The sequence below is a fragment of the Lepidochelys kempii genome, chromosome 12 (genome assembly GCF_965140265.1).
Source record: "Lepidochelys kempii isolate rLepKem1 chromosome 12, rLepKem1.hap2, whole genome shotgun sequence".
Classification (NCBI taxonomy): Eukaryota; Metazoa; Chordata; order Testudines; family Cheloniidae; genus Lepidochelys; species Lepidochelys kempii.
The window spans coordinates 17186736-17212617 of NC_133267.1; the positions used below are offsets into that span (position 1 = coordinate 17186736).

A 25882-nucleotide genomic window follows, 5' to 3' on the forward strand; every position below is an offset into this window, starting at 1 on the left:
CATAATCTCATCATGCTACAGTCTACCCTGTCACTTTTATTTGAACTTAATTTATTTTTTGTCTAATGCCGTTACTCAAAGAATTATGAGACAGGCATCAGCTGACAGCACCAGGGGAAGGATAGGTATTGACAATGACATAAAAGCAGAAAGGGAAGTAAAAGAATAGCCACTGTAGCATTTATCAGTATTTCACGAACAGACACAACTCTGGAATAAAATACACATTCAGATTGCAGTTTCTTTTTAAGATTGGGGCTATACATCTGCAGGATCACAAAACAAGAGGTTTGTAACATATTGCCACACATTAGAGATCTTTTCCCATATTGTTATGAGCAGAATAAACATTTTAAAAGGCATTTTCCTTTCCTATACCCAGGAGTATCTGGTTCCACTGATCATACCTCCCTGCACATAGGAGTACAGCAGCCACAGAGGTCACTGTAGCCTGGAAGGTGCAGTGGCAGCTGTGAAGGAACTTTGTTGCTGCTCGGTAACCTGTAGGGAAGATCCTCTCCTCAGACTGCTGTAGAAGCCTCTTGCATAAAAGCCATTCACTCAGGCTGTAGCAGCGGAGAGGATTTACCTCTGGCAGCGTAAAGAGGAATTACTTTACATATTTGTAAAAGCCAGTCCATTCCAAATAAACTTGTTTCATATTTTTAAGACAAAAACATCTGGCTAGAGTACTCAGATAGTATCTTTTCTATGGGGCAGTGGCTAGGACACAAGACCTTGCTACTATTCCTCATTCTGCCAATGACTCACTGTGGGAACTCGAAGAAGGCCAAAATTTTCCACTAGCTTCAGATGCATCAATTTTTGGGCATCGCATGTGGGAAACCCAGAGGCTGGTTTTCAGAAGTGTGGAACACCACAGCCCCTGTTGGGAAGCTTTAATGTACATAGGTGGCACTAAGCAACTTCGTTGGTGAAAACTGATCATTTAGCTAGGTGGATGTAACTGGGGAAAAGTAGTGTCAAGCCACTTTTCTTGGATGATTCCACAATTTTAAACCCTTGGCTGTGTTCTCTTGGAAGATCTGGTTTTCCTATAACTGTACTGAGTGAACATTGATTTGAATATTTTATTGGAAAGAACTGCAAAGAGGTTAGTGCCATTAAAGGGGAGTGTAATAGAAATAGGCCAGATAGGTTTTATACCAAATGGAATGGGTTGGAAGGCCATTATTATAATTAAAAGCAATATTCTAAACATTATTATAAAAACATGGAAAAATAACAAAATATTTTATTATAAATGATGTTTTCAACTCAGAAAATCACTCTTTTTTATTATTATTTAGGATTCTGCATGTTTTAAATGATCAGTTTAAATGTGTTCAGTTCCATACAGACATGAAATTAAAGGTACATAAGCCCAAATAAAAACATGTTCAACTGAAAGCTGCATTTTCAGACAAAGTAGAGTTCCATGCTAAAAAGGGAACAGAATTAGAGTATGCTGACACAGCTGACAGAAAAGTGATTTTAAAGGCAAAGAGTATATGGGACATTAAAGAAAAAGAAACACAGAGCAAGAGATATCCAATTAGCAAACATCTAGATATACCGAAAGGGACATTCCCAAAGGCATCCATACAGGGCCATGTCCAGGATGTGGAAAGAAAGAAAGATAACTCTCAAACTGAAGGTTGAACAATTTTTTCTCCTATAATTTTGCAATAATGTGATACATTTTTTGCGCTTGCCTCAAATCCTTAGCTGGTTTTCATGAAAGTGAAATGGCATTTCCCATAGGTAAACATACCTTTTTGACAGGTTTCAGAGTAGCAGCCGTGTTAGTCTGTATTTGCAAAAAGAACAGGAGGACTTGTGGCACCTTAGAGACTAACCAATTTATTTGAACATAAGTTTTCGTGAGCTACAGCTCACTTCATTGGATGCATTCAGTGGAAAATCTTTTTTAACACACATGCAAATTTTGCCATAAAAATGGAAACCTTTTGTAGTGGTTTAAAGTCAGGAAAATTCAGCTTTGTTTGTTGTGAAATATTGGCATGTTTGCAAAAAAGAAAGAAAAAGCTGTATTTACTGGCAGAAATGGTAAAATTTCATTGTGGGCACATTCTTACAAATAGTAAATTCTTAGGTTATGGTGCTTGTGAAGTGACACTTGGCAGTTCCGTACAGTCTTGCTACCTAGGACTACAAAGTTAATGAAAAGATGAATGATCTAGCAGTTTCAGTGCAGCAGCCCCGAGTCCTAATCCCAATTCAACACCAAGGTGACTTCAGACCAATATGGGGCCCCATCAAGTCATTTCATTCAAATCTTCTCAGAGGCAAGTTCCATATGAACCTTCTCTCCCCAGCAGGCCCATCTGCCCAGACACCTCTATCATAGAACTGAGGTAAGTACATAGTTGGCATGGAGCTGGTTGAAATTTTTTTGAGAAAACTGCGTTTTTGACAAAGAAAATTTTAGGTTTTTCTCAATTTGGGGGAGGGTTTGAATAGAAATCCAAAAAACTCTACAGATCTTCTGATAAAAATGAAAACTTTTTTGTTTTCACCAAAGTTTTTTGTGAGAAATGAAACATGTTTCTTGAATGGTTTTAGGTTGGCAATAGGCATTATGCACAGATCTGGAGCCAGACAGTGCAATTTTTACACCAGTATAAATCTGGAATAATTACGCTGATGTCATCTGACAGTTTGGTCTTGTAATTACTAGAGAGAACCTTAGAGTGGGAAAGATTTTGTGGGTCACAGTGTCTGTTGTCTTGTAGTCATTTGCACTGATGCAAAGGGAATGTTAAATATGATCAAATCAGAATGGTAACCATCTACCTGCCATTTATGACCATCAGTGTGCACTGTGGGGAAATGACTACACAAGCTGCAGGGTAGCAGAGAACTTTTCCTCCAGTCTTTCTTTGAAGTTCTCCCCAGGCTAATATCAGTAAAATAGTATTCCTTGGTTTGTTCCATGTAGGATTCTACAGTCCTGGGAGAGTCACAAATGAGCTGAAAAGTCATCTTTCCCTGCCATTTTCTGACTGGTCAAATTCACAGACTGGACCGCCGTTTATCTCTAGGAGACTGATTTAAAGCCTATTGTAGCCATATGTGATTCATATGTGAGAGACAGTTCCCAGGTACCTCCTGCTTCTGATCATGCTGGCAGCACTGGAAATCCCATCGTGTCTCAAAGTCCTAAGAGAACAATTTCAATTTTTTGATAATTAAAGTAAAATAAATGGTACCGCCCTTGTTATGCATTTGAATGAGGACTCTGGCATTTGATATTAAAAACAATTCATTTTCAAGAGAAAAAGCAGCCTCATATTGTCAACCTTGTTGCAGACTCATGCTGTCAAACCCTGGCTCATTGCAATATTTTATAACAAAAATGCCCATTTAATAGTTTTTAACTAAAAGAACTAATTTCCTTTTTATTTTTATTTTTGACATGTTTTACTTTTGAAGAATGACTGGGTTTTTGACAGGTGCATTAAGACATGCTACACTTACATGCTATTAATACTGTGGGATTTGGGAAATGTCTATGCATTGGCATATGTGACAACTTAAGGTATTAGTTAACAGTGAGACTGTCTGTAAATAGAATTGTAGCCACAACTGCTGACTTGAGCACTCAGTCAACATTTGCAATCAAGAGCTGAACCATATACAGCAAATAATACAATAGGGATACAAATTGGCATTGTACAGTATGTATTGGTTCAGTCTGAGTGCAGTGGTAATTGCAATATATTGAAGTTTTGTATTGTAATAAAAATAGAGACCATTAGTAGATACCATTTATGTCATTAGTATTTAGTGGTTGTGCGTTGCAGCTTTTTTAGTGCTCATAAAACTGTCTCTGCTTGCAGATATGTCACAGGACTGATATAAATTTAAAGGTTTAGAAATCTATAAGTCATAAAATACAAATAGTAAATAGGAACACAACATTATAGACAAAAACTTACATTAGGCATGCAGATGTTTATCTATTTGCATGTCTAGTGCAGAGATTAGCATAATGATGATCACATTTATATTACAGATGGACTTGATTAAATAGACAATTGTAAATAAGGTAAAAAAGAAGCATATTAAGTATGAGTAGCAAAGGGTTTTTTATGCCCCCAGAAAGGACTTTGTAAGATGTCGGAAGGTATTACCTTTGACAGTTTTGGATGTATTTATCTATTTCTAGGCTCTTTTAGTAGAGATGTGACGGTTGTTCTACTTACTGATATTTCAACTACCTCCAGCAAGTCACTGCTATCATTAACAACTAGGCCCAAGATCAAAGCACGGGGTGGTTTTTTGGAGATGCAGATGTAGAATAGGTGAGGGAGTAGTAACAGCGCAGGGAGCTGGGAGGTTAGTGAAATCCTGAGGTTGAGGTTAGCTGGGGTTTGTTTAGCAGTCGTCACTATGCCAGCCATCCTACAGGAGTTTGTACGATGGCTAGGACATCATGTCAGGGAGTGGGCACTGGCATAGTAGCATCGAAGAGAGGTGGGCTTAGGAGGAGGAGCTTTTCTCAACCAGCTGTCTCTACGGAAAGATAGAAAAATATATCAGGAAGGGGCAACCAGAATGGTTAGGTCTTTGGATGCTTTTTGGTATGGTCATGGCTGTGGGCTTGGGCTACTCAGCCCAAGAAATATTTGCAAAAAATTCAAGTACCTGTAAGATCCCCTCCAGCACAGCCACCATCAAACCATCCCATTGCTTTGACTTCAGGAACACGACATTGCAATCCGGACTACAATTATTTAGGGGTCCCCAAGAGGCATTCAGCATAGGTAATCTCCCTTCCAGGATCTTCCAGGGAGTGCCCTGTTGTGCCCATTGCTTCCAGTTCTCCTCTGCTTTCCTCCAGCAGCAATTGATTTGTCTGCTCTGCACCTCTGGAGCAAGAGAATTTGAAACTTGTCTCGTGGGTCCCCTTCTCCCCCCCTCTCTGACCTTTTAAAGACTGGAAGCTCCCTGGAGCTTGTGTCAGAGTGTGCATCAGAAGAGTTGGAAATGAAACAAATTACACAGATACTAAAGAGAACAGAGGAACCTATGAAAACATTTCACTCATTGTGAGTGAAGTGACAAGAAACAGCAGATAGGGACTGCATTTCTTCAATTAATTTCCTCTTTCCAATCCTTTTTCTCAACATTTTAAAAATCTAAATCTTTATGAAAATTTTGGTAACCTTGGCTTCATCTTTCAATAGAACAGCTCTTGATGTCCAACTCCAACTCTAATTAAACAACGAATAAAGTTCAGGGTTTCTTGGGTACTGATTGTTAGCTGTGGAAGAGCTGATTGCCCCAAGGATAGTTAAAATGGTGCAGTGGTGTACCAGGCATTAGCTCCTGTTAAAACAACCAGCCAAAAGCAATTTGCAAGGGTTACAATTGAGACTGTTTTCAGCAGCTCTAGTAATAGCACAGAAGTGAGACGTAGGCCTTCAGGAAAAGGTGAATTTTACCCTGACTGATAACACTTCCTATGGCTAAAGTATTTCTCAGATATCAACAGTGGAAAGTGTTAAGCTGGAAAACTGATTGTTCCCTTACAAAGCCTGTTTTTGTGTCTGTTTATACACTCTACACAGACAGAAAATGTTTAGAGATTTCCACTGCAAACTTCAAAGCATTCAGTGCGGCTATTTATATAAATCTAAATTCTAAAATCTTTTTGAAACTTTTGTCTTTCTTTCTGATTGCAAGATTCAGTATCACTTTAGTATATTGAATATCGGCTGCTTTGAACATACAGTATGGCACAAAGTGATAATTTAGCACAGAGAGCTACCCTGCTGAGAAAAAATTCTAAAGGAAAATTGTTAGCACCAGAAGTTGGTTGATTTTAGAAATAAGGAAATAATTAAAGAACATAACATTCTTCTCCCAAGCTCTTTGGATGCCACTAAACTGCTCATTGCTTTATTTGTCTAATTAACAGATATCTCAAAATCCTGTGCCAGATTCTGCAGTATTCTGCATGGACCTCCCATTTGAGGCACTGAGATCAGGATACCTGGGAAACAGGTGAAGTACAAAATAAAGAATATTGTTATATTTGGTGACTAGATCAGGGTGCACCTATTAGCATAGTGAATCTATGGGAGAGGCAGACATATTGACAGCTGTACTATTTTAAACTGGGTTCTTTTAAAACTATTCCAGTGGATGCCTTTTTGGGGACTCCAGGGTTCCCTTTTGGATGGGATTTCTGCCAACGAGGAAGTGATGAAGGGCTTCATCTGGGTGTCTGCTGGTGGAATTTGACAGAATCCAGGAGTAAATCTGGCTATAAAATGGCAATATATTTACATTGCTATTGTTGTATCAAGTTTTATGGTAAATACATTTATCACTATATATAAGTACAATGTACTCTGCCATGTAGGATGTGTACCAGATAATGTTTGAGTCTGAATTTTGAAACCACAATGCTTGAGAATATCCAATATTAAGTAAACCGAGTTTGCCTGTCCTCAATGAAGATGTCTCTTTTGTGCTAACAGTTGTATGAGAAATACTGGAGATAACTAAAAAACATGTTTATAAATCATACTGTACAATACACACACATACGTATTAAGTCTCATGCTATGTAAGGTCTGGTAGTCAAAACAAACACTGGATACCTGGCTACAGATACCAAGATGCAAGGATCTAATCTGGTCTGAACAATAGTGACCTTGGGCAAGCAGCCTGACCCCTTGTGGCTTACTTAATCCATCTGTAAAACTGGGAAGAGCCAGACTTCAATGACAAACAGATGCTGCATCTGAGTCAAGCCGTCTTGGGTAAATAAATTACAAAGAAGCTGATGGCACAATATAAGGGCTAATAAAGAGAAAATGTGAGTCTTTGTCTCTTATGCACACTTACCATTAAACTGGCAGCATACTGTGTTTACTCTTATTGGGCATGTTTAGTCTCATTGGGTATCCATCAGAACAGATGTGGAGACACTGCCGTTTCCTGCAGTTCAATGCAGTAGGATTACTGTGTTCAGTCTCATTGGAATGGATTCAGGCAAGCTTCAACGACTTGTTAATGAATCAATAAAGCATGTTCCCTTAGGTTTGTGATTCACCAATTCATTAGAAACTGAATTGGGTGGTGAATATTTTTTTGGTAAATAAGAATTTTTTCCATAGTCCCTCAATTAAGATGTGGCTTCCTGGGATTCACAAAGCTTCATCAACTGTACTTTTAGACAGTTTACACACCCTATTTGGACTACAACAAGAATGGTGATAAACAATCTAAGTGTTGTTTTCCAGAAGGCTTTTCTGAACTCAGAAGACACATGGGGCTGGATCTTCAGGAATCAGAACAGTTCCACTGAAATCAGCAAAGCTATGCTGCTGTATAACTGCTGAGGATCTGGCCCATTAAATCTTTGGCATGACCTAGGCAAGTGCGACGTTGAAAGAGGAAGTTTCCATAATGTTTAAAAATAATTGTTGCCTGCTTGCTTAGGGATATTCCTGGTAATCCTTATTTAGGATATTGAAACTGACAGATCTTGGCAGTAGAGATGTGTAAAATAATCACATACTTGAGAAACCTCTAAAAATGGTGGCTTCTTGTTAAATTGCACAGGCAAAGAGCAGATCTGTTTTGGTATAGAAAAGCGGTTTTAGAGCTGTTTTACATTCTCCAGCAGAATTCTGCAGAATTGGACTAATGATGACTAATGTACCTGGCTTTACAAGAAATAGTCCCAGAATTTCTTTTAAAAAATCTAAAACATTCATAAAATACACAATCTGTAACCTGCATGGCATATACAAAGTACATGGGGTGTGGTACAAAGGTTTAACAATGTGTGTTTGGGATGACTGGCATAACTCACTCCCTGGGTAATGTGGCACAGATTGTGGAATCCACTAGAACCTTTCTGTCACAGAACACTATCATATTTATCATATGGCTATTCAATTTATCACATGGTAGCACCTCCAAATATTTTATTTATATGCATACAAACAGACATATATGGGGTGTGTGTGTGTGATAGATACATTCTTTGTATTCTGTATCAACATTAATTGTGTCCAAAAGCTGGGGGATAGGCTTGTGTGTACAGCACTCACTTTAACAATCTCATAAAGTAGAGATCTGTATTTACAAGAGCAAATTCTGAGGTGTCTGGGGAAACAGCGATGAGCCACAGTGCTGAGCACAGACAAAAGCAGGGAATGAACAACAAACTCAAGAGCATGGCTGTGACAGTAATACTCATAAACACGGTGCTTTCTTAATAACGATAAATAATTAACAGTCATTCCCCTCCAATATATTGTTATAACACATTTGAGAGATATGAATAAATAATTGTATGCCTTCAGTTTAGACATGCTTTGAATAGGTTATTATAGCAAATCAACTGTTAGATAGATCTAACTCACTTGTACATGTCTACTGAATATTATCTTATAATAATTCACTTGGAAAGCAATTCTATCAATCATTATTAAATGATTTACCTATGTTAACTTTAAATAAAATGTTTTATGAACCATCCTTAGCTCAGCTCAGCCTAAGTCCTGATTCTGCCTTGTTGTTTTCTCTTTGGGCTAGCTGTATACTTATCCTCTCTCATTATCCTTCCTGGATGGCTGTAGGAGTCTTTATAGTTACATTTTTCCCTGAAGGGTGGCTATAAATGCTATACATATAAAATAAAATATTATGTCTCTGCTTGTTACTGTAATGCATTAACGATATTGGTGGTACAGTGCTTAAGTGGATGGCTTCCAATTCAGTTTCCTTTATTACACAATCCTTGTTTGTGACCCTCCTTGTTGAGTTACCATTTGTGTCACAGGCATCACTGGTCAGGAATTTAATAGGGATGGGTGAACTTCACAAGATGTAGAGGTTTGTTTGGCTAAATTAACAGAAACCTGCATGGTTATCAAAAGCTTAAAGAAGCCTTCCTTTCCACACACCTAACCACCCCCTCTTTTATTTTTAAGTGTGAATCCTTCTTCACCTTTGGCAGCAGCAATCTTTGAGGGAGGCTCAGCAGCCATTCCACCCCCTAGAATCAGGTGGGAGTGCTCTGAAGCCAGCTGCTTTCTCTTTTGAATAATGCATGCCAAAGCTAGGAAGAAGTCAATGGGACTTAACCATGTGCCTAAAGTTAAGCATCTTTTAGGTGCTTTGCTGAATTGGGGCCTTAGGACTGTATGAGACTTCCACTGAGAAAACTGTGCTTTTGTAGCCATGTAGACTTCTCTGGGAAAGTTAATGTAGTAGCTGTAATGAGAATGTGACACATGGAAGAGCGGGTAAGAGATTGATCTTTGTTCCCAGTTGTACGACCTGAGTTGTTTTTGCAGTAGCTAAAGGTGACTTGATGCCAGTAATTCATGTGGATGTTCAAAAGGTCTTTCATAAAAGGGGCCTGGATCTTGAAGTTCTTAATACTTTCTTAGTCAATCAAAACTCCCATAAAAATCAATACGAGTATTGATTGAGTAAGGATTGAATAAAGAGAGCAGAACTTGACCAAGTATACAGAATACTAGAGGTAAGAGTCAGAATTTTGTTCTAGATTAAAATCTGGTTTAAGTGTTGGGAAATAAAGGGCGTGAAGAGCTGAGAGAGCTTAATGACTGCCCCAAGGTCATTATTATGACCAGTGACCAATTCTCCGGCCTGTGTTATAGAGGAGGTCAGCCTATGACCTAATAGTCTCTTCTCACCTTAATATCTATTAAATTTATTATGCTGAAATGAGGTTTGAGGTTTGCACAGGAATATCTCTGTGGGCTTACACAAACCTTGACTTGAGCTGGCTTCAGGGTTTGCAATACTTTTGTTGTGTTTGCACAAATCTGTATGGGCACTTTAAAAGATTGGGCACTTAGAATCCTCTGTGGCAGCTCAGTGGAGATGTCTGCGCAAACAGATTGTTGGAGAACAATGAAACATGGATAGGAAGTTAACACTGAAAATATAATGCCATTCTCTAGAAACATGATACATTATCATTTAGATAATGGTCTGGTCATTGAAGGCCTGATCCAAAGCAAAACAAATGAACACCCCATAAAATAGTTTGACCTGGAAAGGGAGAAATTCCAGAGACACTCTTAAGGAGTTCACTAAGGACTTCACTATTCCTATTGATTTTTATGTGGAAGGTCTTAGATTATTACAGTGATGGGTAGCAGTATAAAATCCTATGACAGACAGACAAATAGGTAGAGCCAAGGTCCCCACACATAGGCTGCATCTCATTTGATACAAGAGTTTGTCAAAAACAAAATCTTAAATAGATCTTTTACTGAAGTTTGTTTGATGGTCTGTTCCAGTATGTTAGATACTAAGTGATTACATCAAACATTTGCATGGATGTTTGACAACAGAACTACAGATTGTAGACTCAGTTCCAGATTTAGCTTAATGCTACTGCTGTGAATAATTTTTTAATAAATTCATTATTTTATCAATGTTCAATAGATGTTTTATGAAATCTAAATTAGATATTTGGGAATAATAACTTAATGGGTCACGGTTAGTGACATCCCCCAGGATAATTTATAATGAAGTTTCAAATCGTTAATAATCCTTAATTCATAAATAAAACATTAAGGTTGAAATAAATGGAAAAAATACTAAAATAAGATGTGTGATCTTTGAACACTGGTAAATACAGATGCATAACCTGCTGGGATTCCCATATGTTAATGCACATTAGCACTTAGCCATAAGAGTCAGAAATGCTTCACTTGAAGTCTACTGTTTTCAGCCTTTAACATTTAAATCATGCTGCAGCTCATATACCCTTCCCTCTGTGCTCTCACTGCTGTGTGCTCTGTGCTAGTCTCAGATACCTCATCTGGGAAGTGGGATTATTGTCAGAATACCATACTGACCTTTGGGGCATTTTAATGAGCTGAAAGGAGTGGGCCACTATGGACTGCAGCAGAATGGTTCTGGATCCTACTATTGAAGAATAGGGGGAAGGCAGGCCATCTGCTCCTCCAAAGAAGGAGCTTAGGGCTTTTTCAGGGGCAGGAGGGAAGCTAGCTTTCTAGTAGTGAATATCCAGGAGATGTCACCACACCCGTTTACCCCTACTAGCTACTCCCATTCTCCATACAAGGCTGAGGTGGTTTCCAGGCAACCATGGTTACATTCCTGCAGGGAGGCGGGAAGACTCCTGGGGCCCTCCCTCTGGAGAGGACACAACAGTTATATGAGTGGGGGGATGGAAAGTGGGGTTGGGTCTAATATCTCCTTGAGAGAGGGAAGAGGGAGCTATGTCAAGAAAGGGTCCATTAGCAAACACTTTCAACCTTCCCTTTCTTTTTCTTGCTTTACTACCATTGCTCACTCATTATTCCTTATTGTTACATTTCTCTTTTCTTATGGCTTTTTCTGGATCGCCAGTCTCCTACAGAGATCATAAGGGATACAAAATAGCTGCTTCATGAGCATAATCATTGCAACCACCTTGGCCCAGAAAAGACACAGCTAAAGCTTGAGGGGTGCTCAGTACCTGACTTCAACGGGGAGTTGCAATTGCTCAGCACTTCTTAGCATGTTGCCAATATTTAAAAAGGTCAAATCATATAGCTGGGTAATAAACATGTGAAGTAACAACAAAATTTTCAAGCCCAGTGTCTAAAACTAGGCATCTAAAGATTGTCTTTTGTGGGAGCACCTCTGAAAATCAGGCCTTGGGGCTCTGAAATGCTACACAACACAACACAAAGTGCAACACAAATAATAATATGGATACCCAATATAGATTTAGGTACTGAATTTTAGGCACACATGGTGAGTATTTTGGCCTAAAATCCTTCCTGATGGTTGATATAGAAATATATTTTTGATTATAGTAAACCCAAAAGTCACTCCAATTTGTTCTTCATACGATATATTTTTGAAAATAATAAAAATATTACACACAATGAATGAGACTGGTTATTCACTGGGTGGAACTTTCACTGATTTTCCTGATGCAAATTCCTGATAATTATTGAACTGCTGAAGGGTCACATGCAAGAAATCTGGATACAGAAAACAAATTAGATGTTTTGTTGACAAAAGACCTTGGTTGCTAGGAAGAGAGCTGTCAAGTGTCTGTTTATATGGGGTTTATTGTCAGTGTGGAGTAAATGCAGTCTTGTCTGCCTTTTAGATGTTGTTTTACTACATAGTGAAACTATTATATATTTAATCTAATGAAAAAACCATAATCCCATAATTCTTCCAAAATTAATGTGAATTACAAAGTTTGCAATGAAAAATGCTTTATTATGCAACCATAAAACTGCTTGCTATACATTTCTGAATATTTGTGTAATTATAGTTTTGCAGATGAAAGAGCTGAAGAAAAGGCAACAATTTAGATTATTTTTTTCTTTACGTAGACAGGGAAAGATGCAAAAGACATTTGATTGCCAGTCATAGTCCATGAGAATGCACACACAGGTGCTGTTACTTTTGAAAATCACCTGGGATACCTGACAATGCTAAAAGCATGCCAGCTGACTTGCAAAACATAGACAGTTGCAGGAGTAAGGTGGGAGATGAGCATGGGCTCCTCCATGACCCATACCACCTGGTAGGGCATCTAAAAGTTAGGCAGTGCAATGCTGAGTCTAAGTCCCCTTTTTGGATCCAACCCTTAAGAGCTTAATTCTCTTTGAAAGCCATGGGATTTAGAGACCTAAGGGAAAGATTTTTGATGGTATTTAAACACCTAAAGATAGAGGATTCTTGGGATTTTTAAAAGCACTTAAACAGATTGGGCACCTAAGTCCCATTGACTTCAATGTTAGGAGCCTAACCTGCCTAGGTGCTTTTGGGTGTCCAGTGGGATTTCAAATACCTTTCTAAATCTGGCCCAAAGTGGAAGATATTGGGAATTGCTATAAAGATCATGTCTGATGCATAAGTTTAGACAGGCTGAGATGAGTCTTATGCTGACATGGCTGTCTTTTGGCCTAGCCTTTTTTTGGCTTGGATATTGTTTATATATAAACCTTCCTAAGTGATGTGTTCATAAGTTGCTATGTGGGGTGAGGTTTTGACCACAGGATGTGCTTAAATTGAAGGACAACAGATATACAAAATGTGCTGCCAGAAGACAATGACAATTCCCCATATAAACAGGGAAGTCCCCAAAAGTCCCTGTGTGGAGTAAAGGGTAGAGCAGAATAGTGTAGACAGCAACAGTTATGCCAATAGAAGCTTAAACATGTCTATTGTCTGAGTTGCATAAGACACATAATAGTCGTAATTCTTAGTGACTGGAAGAGAACTAATTAATATGTAATTTGGATGTGTATAAAAAGCGGTAGATTGTAAGAGGTAGTCAGAGTACCATAGGAAAAATCCATTGTGACCCACCTAGCCTCTGGAGAAGGTAATTGATCACTATCTTTCTCTGTATATCTCATCACAAGGTACACTTTTGGTTCAAATAAAAGTTTGAAATTAATAAACCTGAGTGTCCAGGACCAAGTATGTGGCATTGTCACCAACAGAGACCCAATGTCCATTCCACTCTCTGCCTGAAGTGGAGAAAGGATTTGAACATCGGTTTCCCCCATCGCAGGAGAGTGCCAGAACACTGGGCTGTGAGGTAGTTTTGATGAAGGTCTGTCTTTCTTGTTGAAGCTGTTCCATTGCTTATAATTTAAATATTCACTGGAGCTAGGGAGGCTGGAACATGAGTCTCCCATATCCCAGGTGAGTGCTCTAACCACCTGGCTAAAGATTATACTGGGCCACTGCCACCACCTCCTCCAGTTGACATTTTTTGTGTGCTCAGAGCATGCCTCCATGATTGGCCCCCCAAAGGCAAGACAGGTGGGGGAATGCCTAGGTTGTGATTGCTCTTGGGGCATAGGTATGAGTTAGGTGCTGAGTTGCTAGGCTGAGTCAGGACTTAGGGCTGTGCACACACCTAGTCATCTTCATGTCTCAGGGACTTCAAGAGTGGAACCTTAGGTGGCGACAGTGTTAGTGAGTGAAAGTGGTGCCTAAATTTTGAATTTAAGTGCCTAAGGTGACAGTCAGGAACCTAATTCCCCCTTGTGAATCCCACCCTTAGGTGCTTTTGAAAATTATACCCTGAGGCCCAGATCCCCAAAGGTATTAAGGCTTCTAACTTCTGTGGGAGTTGGATGCTAAATACCTTTCAGCATGTGGGCCTAACTCACCCACTCTGTGATACAGCTTTGCTCCACAAGGTTTGGAAGATGAGGAAACCTGAGGCTGGTTTTGACCCTGGGTTTCACATGCCAAAGTATGCTATTCTGTCCCTAAGCAAGAATCTTTCTCCTTTTGTTGGTAAAAAATTATTCAAATGTCAATTTTCAATGAAGCACTCTATCCTGCAGTCCTTATGCAGATACAACTCCTGTTAACTTAGTAGGAGTTTGTCAGTGTAAAAACTATAGGATTAGATCTTAAATTTTTATTTAAGCTATTTGTTGCCTTCTGTACACATGGTGCATGTCTATAAAAAGCAAGACCCATGGGAATATATCACATCATACAGTTCCATGCCACATTTGTGTTATGCAGTGTGGCAGAAGACACACAAAAAATGCATAGCTCTCCAAATAGGCAATAAATGTATGTAAGAACGTAAGAGCTGCCATGTTCAGAAAGATTATGGTTCATCTTGCCTGGTATCCTGTTTCCAACAGTGGTCTGTATCAAAGCCTCTGGGGAAGTGTACAGAACAGGGTAATTATGGAGTGATCCACCTCGTCTTCCACGCCGAGCTTCTGATAGTCAGATGTTTAGGGTCACCTCAAGTATGTGGTTGTGTCCCTGATCATCTTAGGTAATAACCATTGATGGACCCATCTTCCATGAACTTGTCCACTCCTTCTTTTCCAAACCAAGTTATACTTTTGGCCATTCAACTTCCATGGTGATGAGTTCTAAAGGTTAGCTGTGTGGAAAAAGTATTTCCTTTTGTTTGTATTTTGCTGCTTATTTATTTCATTGTGAAATCATGAACCAAGTGACCCCTGGTTTTAGTATTGTATGAAAGGGTAAATCTTTTTCCACACCATTCATGATTTTATAGACCTTTATCATATTCCCCTTAGTAATCAGGTTTCTACACTGAGCAGCCCTAATCTTGTTAGTCTCTCCTTGTATGGAAGTTGTTCTATACTCATGATCATCTGTGAACCTTTTCCAGTGCTACTAAATTCTTCTTGAGAAGGGGTGACCAGAACTGGATATAGTATGGTGTGGGTGCACCATGGATTTATATAAGGGCATTATGAAATTTTCTGTCTTATTTTTTATGCCTTTTGTAATAGTTCCTAACATACTGTTAGCCTTTTTGACTTCTGTGGAACACTGAGTGAAAGTTTTCAGAGAACTATTCACCGGGACTCCATGCTCTCTCTTGGGTGGTAACAGCTAATTTAGCCCTCATCATTGTATATGTGTAGTTGGGTTTTTTTTCCAACGTGGAACATTTTGCACTTGTCAACATTAAATTTCATCTGCCATTTTGTTGTCCAGTCACCCAATTTTATGAGATCCCTCAGTAACTCCTTACAGTGTGTTTTGGACTTAACTAGCTGGAATAATGTTGTATTGTCTGCAAACTTTACCACTTCACTCTTCACTCCCTTTTCCAGGTCGTTAATGAATATGCTGAACAGAACAGTACATGTGTTTGGGGGATTCCCTTTGTTGTTCACTTCTCTTCATTATGAAAATTCACTATTTTCCCTACCCTTTGTTTCCTATCTTTCAACCAGTTACAGATCCATGACAGGAAGGTCTCTCTTACCTCATGGCTATTTAGTTTTCTCAAGAGCCTTTCGTATGGGACCTTGTCAAAGGCTTCCTGAAAGTCCAAGTACACTATATCAACTGGATCACCCTTGTCCGCATGCTCGTTGACTCCATCAAAGAATTCTAGTAGATTGGAGAAGGCAATATTTCCCTTTAAAAAAGCCATGTTGGCTTGTCCCCAATAAATTGTGTTTATGTGTCTGATAATTCTGTTCTTTAATATAGTTTCTATCAATTTTTCCATTACTGAAATTAGGCTCACCAGCCTATAATTGCCAGGATAGCCTCTGGAGCCTTTTTTAAAAATTGGCTATCTTATTATATTAGCTATCTTCCAATAGTTTAGTACAGAGGCTGATTTCAGTGCTAGGTTACATATCACAGGCAGTAGTTCTGCAATTTTGTATTTGCATTACTTCAGAACTCTTGGGTGAATACTATCTGATCCTGGTGACTTATTACTGTTTAATTTATCAATCTGTTCTAAAACCTCTTCTAGTGACACCTCAATTTGAGACAGTACTTCAGAGTTGTCACCCCTGTGAGAGCTATTCTTTTTGGGTATCTCCCCCACATCCTCTGCAGTGAAGAGCAATGCAAAGAATCCATTTAGTTTCCCTGCAATAGCCTTGGTTGTTCTTGAGTGCTGCTTTAACACCTTGGTTATCTAGTGGCCTCATTGTCTGGGGGCTTTCTGCTTCTGATGTACTTAAACATTTTTACTAATTTTCACATCTTTGCAAATAGCTTCTCAAATTATTATTTTTTTTGGCCTCTCATATTATACTTGTGCATTTTATTTGCCAGAGTTTGTGCTGCTTTCTATTTTCCTCATTGACTTCCGAATTTTAAAGGACGATATTTTACCTCTATTGGCCTCCGCTACCCTGCTGTTTAGTCATGGTGGCATTCTTTGGTCCTCCTGCTGTCTTTTTTGATTTGGTGTATACATTTAGTATGAGTCTCTATTTTAGTGTTTTTAAGTAGTCTTCATGTTGCTTGCAGGCATTTTATCCTTGTGACTGCTCTTTTTAATTTCCATCTAATTAGCATTCTTATTCTGGTATAGTTAGCTTTTTAAAGTTAAATGTTACTGTGGGGGGGGTCATTTATTTATTTATTTATTTTGGGTATTTTTCCCTCTGCAAGGATGTTAAATTTAATTACATTGTGGTCATTATTACTGAGTGGTTCAGATAAAGTTACCTTTTGGACCAGACCCTGTGCTCCACCTAGGACTAAACCAAGACCTGTCTCTCCCCTGGTCAGTTCCATAGCTAGCTGCTCCAAGAAGCAGCCATTTGACGGTGTCGAGAAATGTTATCTCTGCATCACACCATGAGGTGACATGTACCCAGCCCATATGAAGGTAGTTGAAATCACCCATTATTATTGTATTTTCTGATTTTGAAGCCTCTAACCTCCCTAAGCATTTCACAATCACCGTCACCATCCTGGTCAGGTGGTTGGTAATATATTCCTATACTGCTATCCTCTTATTGTTCAAGCATGGAATTTCTATCCATAGAGATTCTATGCTGCAATGTGATTCATTTAAGATTTTCAGCTTATTTGACTCTGGGTTTGTTTTTTTTTAACGTTTAGTGTGAAATCCCCACCAGTGCAACCTACTCTGTCATTCCCATATATTTTGTGCCCTGGTATTACTGTGTCCCATTGATTATCCTCATTCCACCAAGTTTCCACAATGCCTATTATACCACTATCCTCATTTAATATCACGCTGTCTGGTGTGGCTTACGACTGTGAGTGCCTACCTCAGGGCAGTCTGTCAGAAAACAGGGCAGATACTCGAAACGGATGATGTGTTCTATAATTAGATTTCACCAAGCCAGTAACAAATGTGAACTCCTGGATCACTATACCAGTGATACTATATACTAAGCCCCTCCTCCCTACACCATCATCTCATCCACACATTTAGACTGAAATTCTGCCTCTCTAATACTCTTTGTCCTTGAGAAGTCAGGTACAATTTCAGGACTTAATATTTATACTTGTATGGTAAGACCTGACTTATCTCCCACCTTCTGAAAAGCTGAGCATCTTTATTATAGAAAATTTCAGTTCTGTAAATCTTTGTTGTTCATTGTAAGGAAATTCAGGCTTTCTGCTTCAAGTGATAAAGCACTTACATTCTTAGACTTTTATTTGGTTTGTCTGCAATGAGCAAGACTAGAATTCTGGTTCAAGCATCCCACAGAGGCACTCTACCAAACTGATTGCTGCTGATCATTTGCCCTTGTCTACCTTTTAAAACATTTCTATTGTTACACATCTTCATTCTGTGCTTTCTTTTTTTGTTGAGGGTCATGAAAGTGAAACAGAAAACAAAAGAAACTACCAGTCACATCTAGGCATCTTCAGGCACTGCCCCTGCAGCTTCCATGGGCCGAGGTTCCCAGCCAATGGGAGCTGCGAAGCCAGCACTCTGGGCGGAGACAGCATGCAGAGCTGCCTGGCCACGCCTCTGCCTAGCAGCCGAGAGAAGGGGATGTTGTCGCTTCCGGGGAGCCCCCCCACGTAAGCGCCGCCCAGAGCCTGCCTCACCCTGTCCTATATCCCAACATCCTGCCCCCTCCCACACCCAAACTCTGCTGCTGCGGGGGAGGGGCAGTGGCCCAAGACTGCCCCAGCAGTGGCCGGTGAGCCTAGAGCAGGGGCTGCCTGAGCTGCCCCTGAGCCGGGCACACCGGCCTCAGCAGAAGTCACAGAGGTCACAGAATCTGTGACTTCTGTGACCTCTGTGACAAATTCGCAACCTTAACTATCAACAGTGAACAAAATCCCTGTAAAATCCTGGCATTGGAACCACACCTGGGCCAAATACTATGGTGCTTTAAGTTAGAGGTGTGGCCTGATTCTCTACTGGTTTTACAGTGGTGGCCCAGATCACAATGCAACTCAATGACAAAACTCACATAAGAGCTCAAGAGTCCTGATACCCAGCCCCACTTCCATCCAATGAACCATACTGTCTCCTTTATATGTTCTAAATGGCTAGCTCCAATCCTGTTCTCATCAATGTTCAGACTCCTATGGACTTCATTAGGATTTGGATCTGGCTATTAAAGGAGGAGGATTAAATATTTAAACAAGATGCTACACATCCCTTGTCTTCACATGAGACTGAGTAAACGGATAGATTAAATTACCAACTTCACTTGTTTTTGCTGAGACTTTGCTCTAGAATTTGATGGTGATGCAACTTTATGGCAGCACAATTTTCCTTGTCAAATTCTGTATTTTAGTTCCAGATGGGAAGTGGGGATGGGGAAGTCAGAGTGCGCCATCTGTAATATACAACAGAAATTGTATGCGTGGTGATTCAATTTAAATGTTCAGAGGGGAAAATCTAACCTAGGCATTTTATGCACCAAAATATCATGTTAGCCATAGGACAGAAACAAAGGCCACATTGTGTCTGTTTGCTAGTGCTTCCACACTGGCATCTCAGTCTGCAACATTCGGGCTCACAACTGACTTTCATTCTTTAATAAGATTACCTAGTTCTTATATAGCACTTTACATCCATAGAAATCAAAGCACTTCAATGTCATTATCCCCATTTTAAAGGGGGGGGGGAGTGACACACAGAAAGGTGAAGTGACTGGTGCAAGGTCACCCAGCCTAGCAGTGGCAGAGCTAGGAATAAAACCCAGGTCTCCTGAGTCCCAGCCGGTGCTCAATCCACTTGACAAGACAACACTTGCACACCCAATATAGGGTAGACAGAGCTTAGAAAAAGGGGAGACTTTTAAAGTATCAAGTACAGTATATACATTTGGCAACCTCCAACACATAGCTGCACAAGTTAAAGCCATGTGTAGTTAGACCCTTGCATGATGAGGGCATGATCCTTGCACTTTTGCCAGTATGAGAATGCTCTTAATAGTAAATGGTGTTGCTGCTTAGATAGGTTTGCAACAGTTAAATGATCTTACAATTTAAAACCTCTCAAGTCTCTTTGAATAGCCGTCTCTACAATCATGCGTATAAAGTCTCCAAATGATTGGGTAATGGGGCACAAAACACTCAATAATTTAGAAGTCCTTCCATAATATTTCTTTAAGGACATTAGTCAGATTCATGTAATTTCTTAGACATCTTCTCCCTGAGTATGTATTTAATTCCATTGTGAGTCACATGAACATAGCAAAGGGAGAATGGACCCCTCCATAGTCTGAGAGTTGTAAGAAATTTCAGTTAGTTGACTACATAAGGGTTTGCCAGGCTGCTGGAAATTTTTTATATTCCGAGTTAAATAGAGCAATAAGATGGAATTTAAGCTTTAGTGCAATGGATGGAAGCTCTTCAGTCAATCAAATTATAGTTCAATCAATTCATTTTAATCACTTCTCTGGAGAGAAGTAAACCCGTATGCTGAAGAATATGCAGCAATTTTATTGCTGGAAAGTTTAATTGTTTCATTTTTCCTTACTGTCTGTAACACACTAGACTTTTAATCAGTGGGAACTGAAGTTATAATGAAGTAAAGTCCACTTTCCATAGTTCACAACTAGATGAAAATAATTGGGCTGAGACTCCCATCCAGACAGTGTAATGCCTCTGGCATTTTCCTGAAAACTGTACTTAATTGCTTTGCTGATGTTGTTAAGTGGTCCTGAGGGGGATGGAGTAGTAAAGCTACCCACATATGTAAGGAAACAATACAGAAAAAATGTCTTCTAAGGTCCTTAAAGGAAGACCAACTCATGGTTAGAAGAAAAAGCATAGCCTGTTTATTTCCCTTTTCTTTTGTATTCTAGAGAGACTGCTGAGAGTTTGATCAAATAAAGTGTGGAAATTCTATAAACACCAACAACAATTTTACATAAAGACAGAAAGCTCAGCACTGCAAGTGCAGAGAGTACTAGGCCAAAACTTCTCACTATTGAAACTGTGGATTTCCCTCTGATATTTGACTGGAGATCCCGGAAGTAACAATTCTACTTAGAGTCTGAATCTGAGAAAGGTAGGTTTGTAGGTGCCTGGCTACCACCCTTGGAGCTTTGATGAGCCCTGCTGTTTGAAGTCTCGGAGGCTCTATGCTGCATTTTGGAACAAGCAGGAGTGAGTCTTTGAGCCTGGGGCAACAGACGTGGACGAGTGGGGCTCACGCTAGCACTCTAAAAATAGCTGTATAGACGGTGCTTTGAAGTTGTGGTTTGGGCTGGAGCACAGGCCCTGACGCCTAGGGAGGGCAGGAGTGGGCGGGCTTCAGAGCCTGAGCTGCAACTTCACAGTGTTGTCTGTGGAGCTGTCTTTAGAGCACTAATGCAAGCTCCACTGGCATGAATCTGTTGACCTGGGCTGGGAGGTTTGCTCCTACTCACTTCAAAATGCTGTGTAGACATACTCTGATTGGTTAATCAGTCCCTGGTGGTGAGGGGCAGAGCTAAGCTAAGCGGGGAAACTTGGTATTAAAAAGTCACTTGCTAGGCAAACTCCAGAGCTGTGAACAGAGGCAGCTAATAGGAGAGTTTTGGAGGGAGTGTGAGAGGCTGTGACCCAGGGACCACTTGGGCCCAAAGGGCCCAGGGGGTGCATAAGGTTTTATAGGGATCCCCTGGGTCAGATATTTGCATAATAATTCACTAAAGGGTGGCATGTGAGGTTTCTACTGAGAGCTAGTAGCCTGCTGGTTGTCATAATCATTGCAAAATGTAGTAAAGATAATATTTAAGGAGTTATGTATCTATACTGAAAGTAATATTCTGAAGGTCTTGGAGTTATGGCGGTTCACCAGGAGGTGATGTACCTCAAAGATGTTCCTTTCAGGCAGGAGGTAACTGACATTTATCTCCCTGTCTGGCCATTTATGTACTGTGTATTGTAACCCTCACACTGTATGCCTATCTGCATACTGAGCCAGGTGCAAATTGAGAGATGAGGGAATCTACAGAAGAAACAAACAGCTGGGGTGTGTCCTGTTTATGAATAAAAACAAAGGTTTGGTCTGGAGGGCAAAGAGACACACTGAATCCTTCACCTAGGAGGCAAACTGACCACGAGCATGTGTCATGAAAGAAGGGTCACTGGCAGCTTGCCTGTAAGGTGCTGCAGAGATTTTGGATGAGCAATACTTCATTAGACATGAGAGCATCTTGTTAATTAGGTCTAGACACTAGAATGTGTGTTATGATTTTATTTTATATGTAATCATTTGTTTCCAATATGTCTACTTGCAACTGTTTGAATCTGTATGCTTTGTTAAATAAACTTTTGCTAGATTTCACTATAATCAAATGTAAGTACTGTGAATTGAGTGGTGATCTAAGGTGAAACTGGTATGCAGGGGTGCACTGCTTCTTTGAAAGCAGCAGATTGGTGAATATTTTGAGTGTCCAGTGGACATTCCAGGAGTTGGACACTCCAGAGAGACACTCAGAGGGCTTGAGGTCTGGAGTATGCCTATTGCTTACCTGTAGAGTGGCAGCGGGGCCTGCAAGGCCTAGATGGGAGTGCTTGAGTTGCCTGTGGCCAGTGGAGTTGGGGAGCTGATACATGGCAGGCACAGACAAAGGTTCCTCATGCTAACGGCAGGTGCTAGCAAAATGCCTCACAATCTTGGGTACTCCTGAGAAACCTCTGAAAGGCTTTCCTCCAAGGTTCAGCTCTACATGGGATTTCATGGTGGCCAGTGATGAAACAGTGGTGATGAACTGCAACAGATGTGCCACATTTTATTTCCTGCCTGATGGGACTTTCTGTGTATGAAGTGCAAGTTGGTGACTGTGTTGGAAGAAAAGATTCTTGGATTGGAAGGGCAAGATAGATGCTACAGAGAATCAGAGAAGCTGAGTAGTTCCTAGATAGCCAGGTTTGGGAGACATCAGTACCACAGGTTCAAGCAAGAAAGGAACTTGCCACCAAGGAGTTGAGAGAGGAGTCAGAGAAGAGGCCTGGCAGTTTGTAACCACCAGACACAAGAGGTCACGGTATCATTCTACATGGCTGACGACAGAGGAGGATGGGCAGGCTGTGGCCATCAGAGAGAAGAGGACCAAGATGTATTCCACACAACTAGAAGTTTCCAATCAATACCAGGTCTTCAGTGAGTAAGCTGTGGAAGACACCTCTCAAGATTCAGCTTGTTGGAAGGAATGGAGACATGTATGGAACACATCTGTGGATGGCAGCTCAGCCCAACTTGTAAGAAAATCAACCTTGCCCACGAAGAGATCTCAAACTATCCAAGGAAGATAGACCACTCTTGTTGGAAATTCAGTACTCAGGAGAATCAAAAGAACATTGTGCATGTGACAGGCAATAAATTGGTGCACTGTCTTCCCAGAGCTAAAACACAGGACATCACTCTGAGACTGGATAGGCTTCTGAAGCTAAGGGGCAAGGACCTATAGGTGATTGTTCATATCAGCACTAATGACACTACATTGGGAGATATCTCACAGGTAGTAGGTGACTTTAGGGAACTCAGAAGTATGCTGAAGAAGAAGACTCCAAGTGATCTTCTTGGACATCCTTTATGTCCTGGGAGTGAAGGAAGACAGAAGGCAGAAGATTCTGGAAGTGCACTACTGGCTAGGAAAGTGGTGGAGGGTTTTGGTTTTGTGGAACACTGGCTCATCTTCCATGAGTAGAGGGGATGGCCACCCTCTCGGTAGAAGGGGAACGAATCTCCTCAGGGCCAGGCTGGCTAGAGTAGTCAGGAGGGCAATAAACTAATAACGAAGGGGGAGATTAAAAAGAGGGAAGACATGAGCAATCATTTAGCAACAAAATCGAGATGTTGAAAACAAAGTTAATCAAGGTACGAAAAATAATTCTTTTATTGCCTATACACCAGTGCTAGGATCCTGTGTAACAGACAAGAGGAATTGAAATTGCTCATTTATGAGCATAGATGCAATCTAGTTGGTATTACTGAAACCCTGTGGGATGATTTGCATGACTGAAATATTAAAATTAATGGTTATAACCTATTTAGGAAAGATGGAGCGGGCAAAAGAGGAAGGGGAGTGGCACTCTGTTAAAAATGGCATTACCTCTTTCTGAGTCACTGACAAGGAGGAAGAAAATGATCTTGAATGCTTATGGATCAATGTCCTAACAGATATATTTCAAGATGGGGCACTAGTTGGTGTCTGCTACAGACCACCAAATCACAATAGGGAACAGTAGGTTCCTTAAGCATCTCTCTATCATGTATAGGGAAAAAAGGCTGTGTGATCATTGGATATTTCAATTATAGTGACATATGTTGGAGGTCTCATGCTGCCAGTACTAAAATACCTTGGAATCTCTAAATATTATAGATGACAATTTCCTAATTCAAAAATTGTTGCATCCAACAAAAGGAATTCTGTATTAGCCCTCATCTTGACAGGTAAAGAGGGGCTGATCACAGAACTGAAAATGAATGGTAGCTTAGGTAAAAGTGATTATTCTGGTTCCACATTATAAATGTGTTCAAGCATGAAGTCCAAATCAAAAATGTATACATGGTGCTTTAAAAGAGCCAGTTTCACCAAGCTGAAAACAAATATGAATCAAACCAGCTGGGAGGAAGAATTTAGTTAGAACAATGTGAATTATAATTGGGAATTGTTTAAGAACAATTTACTAGATACCCAAAAAGCCATAGTAAAGGAAGAAGGCCATCCCACTTAAAATACCAACCTGGTTTAGAGGGGAGGTGAAAGTAGCTATTAAAATATATATATTTCAAATGGAAGAAAGGGGAAGTTGATAGTAATGAATATAAATCAGAAGCTAGGAATTGTAGAAAATTAATAAGGGAAGGGAACAAAAGGAACATAAGGAGAAATCCCCAGCCAGCAGAGTTAAGGACAGTAAGAAGAAATTTTTAAAATATATTGGAAACAAAAGGCATCCTAACAATGGTATTGGTCCGTTGCTAGATGGAAATGGGAGAATTGTCAATAATAATGCAGAAAACTCAGAAATATTCAATAAATATCTGTTCTGTATTTGGGAAAAAAACAGATGATATAGTCATAGCAAATCTATTCCACTAGTATCTGGAGGATGTTAAACAGCAGCTGCTAAAGTAAGACATTTTTAAAACATGTCCAGATGGGTTGCATCCAAGAGTTTTAAAAGAGCTAGCTGATTTGCTCATTTAGCTAAGACTAAAGAAGAAGCAGAAGACATTCATTGAGAGTTAGGTTCTGCCCTCTGCTCCTCCAGCAAGCAGAAAGAGGGTGCAAGGAACCTCTTCCCCTTACATAAGCAGCAGAGGTGCATCTCCTCTTAGTGCTCACGAGAGCGCTAGGGAAGGACATCAGGCTAGTCTGTGCACCGTATCCCTGGGGACATGGTCTGAGAGCTGGGAGCATTCCCAGTCTCACAAATGACTAGTGCATTTGCTACAATCAGTAACATTTAGTAGTTCTGGGCACACGCTGATCATGCACAAAGGAGAAGAAAAGTGCACCCAGTCATTCATTACCCTAGTGCCCACCAACCAGGATGCTATTGCAGGATGGTTATAGTTAGGGCCCTACCAAATTTGTGACTGTGAAAAACGTGTTATGGACTGTGAAATCTGGTCTTTTGTGTGCTTTTACTCTATACGAAACAGATTTCACAGGGGAGACCAGCTTTTCTCAAACTGAGGGTCCTGATCCAAAAGAGAGCTGCAGGAGGTTCACACGGTTATTGTGTGTGTGTGTGTGTGGGGGGGGGTCATGGTAATGCCACCCTTAATTCGGTGCTGCCTTCAGAGCTGAGCAGTCCAGAGAGCTGAGCAGGCCTGGTGGCTGCTGGCCAAGGGCCCAGCTCTGAAGGCAGCAGCACAGAAGTAAGGATGGCAATACCATACCAGGCCATCCTTACTTCTGCACTGCTGCTGGCGGCTGCTCTGCCTTAAGAACTGGGCTCCCAGCCAGCAGCCACTGCTCTCCCGCCACCCAGCTCTGAAGGCAGCACTATTGTCAGCAGCAGCACAGAAGTAAGGGTGGCAATACTGCGACCTCCCTACAATAATCTTGTGACACCCCCACAACCCCATTTTGGGTCAGGACCCCTACAGTTGCAACACTGTGAAATTTGAGATTTAAATATCTGAAATCATGAA

The 25882-nt window shown here is 40.3% G+C and overlaps 1 long non-coding RNA gene across 4 annotated transcripts in view; it reads right to left on the bottom strand.

Annotated features, from left to right (window-relative positions):
- Window positions 1–25882, bottom strand: part of LOC140896235 (uncharacterized) — a 382955-nt gene that overhangs the window by 26412 nt on the left and 330661 nt on the right. The gene's annotated exons all lie outside the window — the stretch shown is intronic.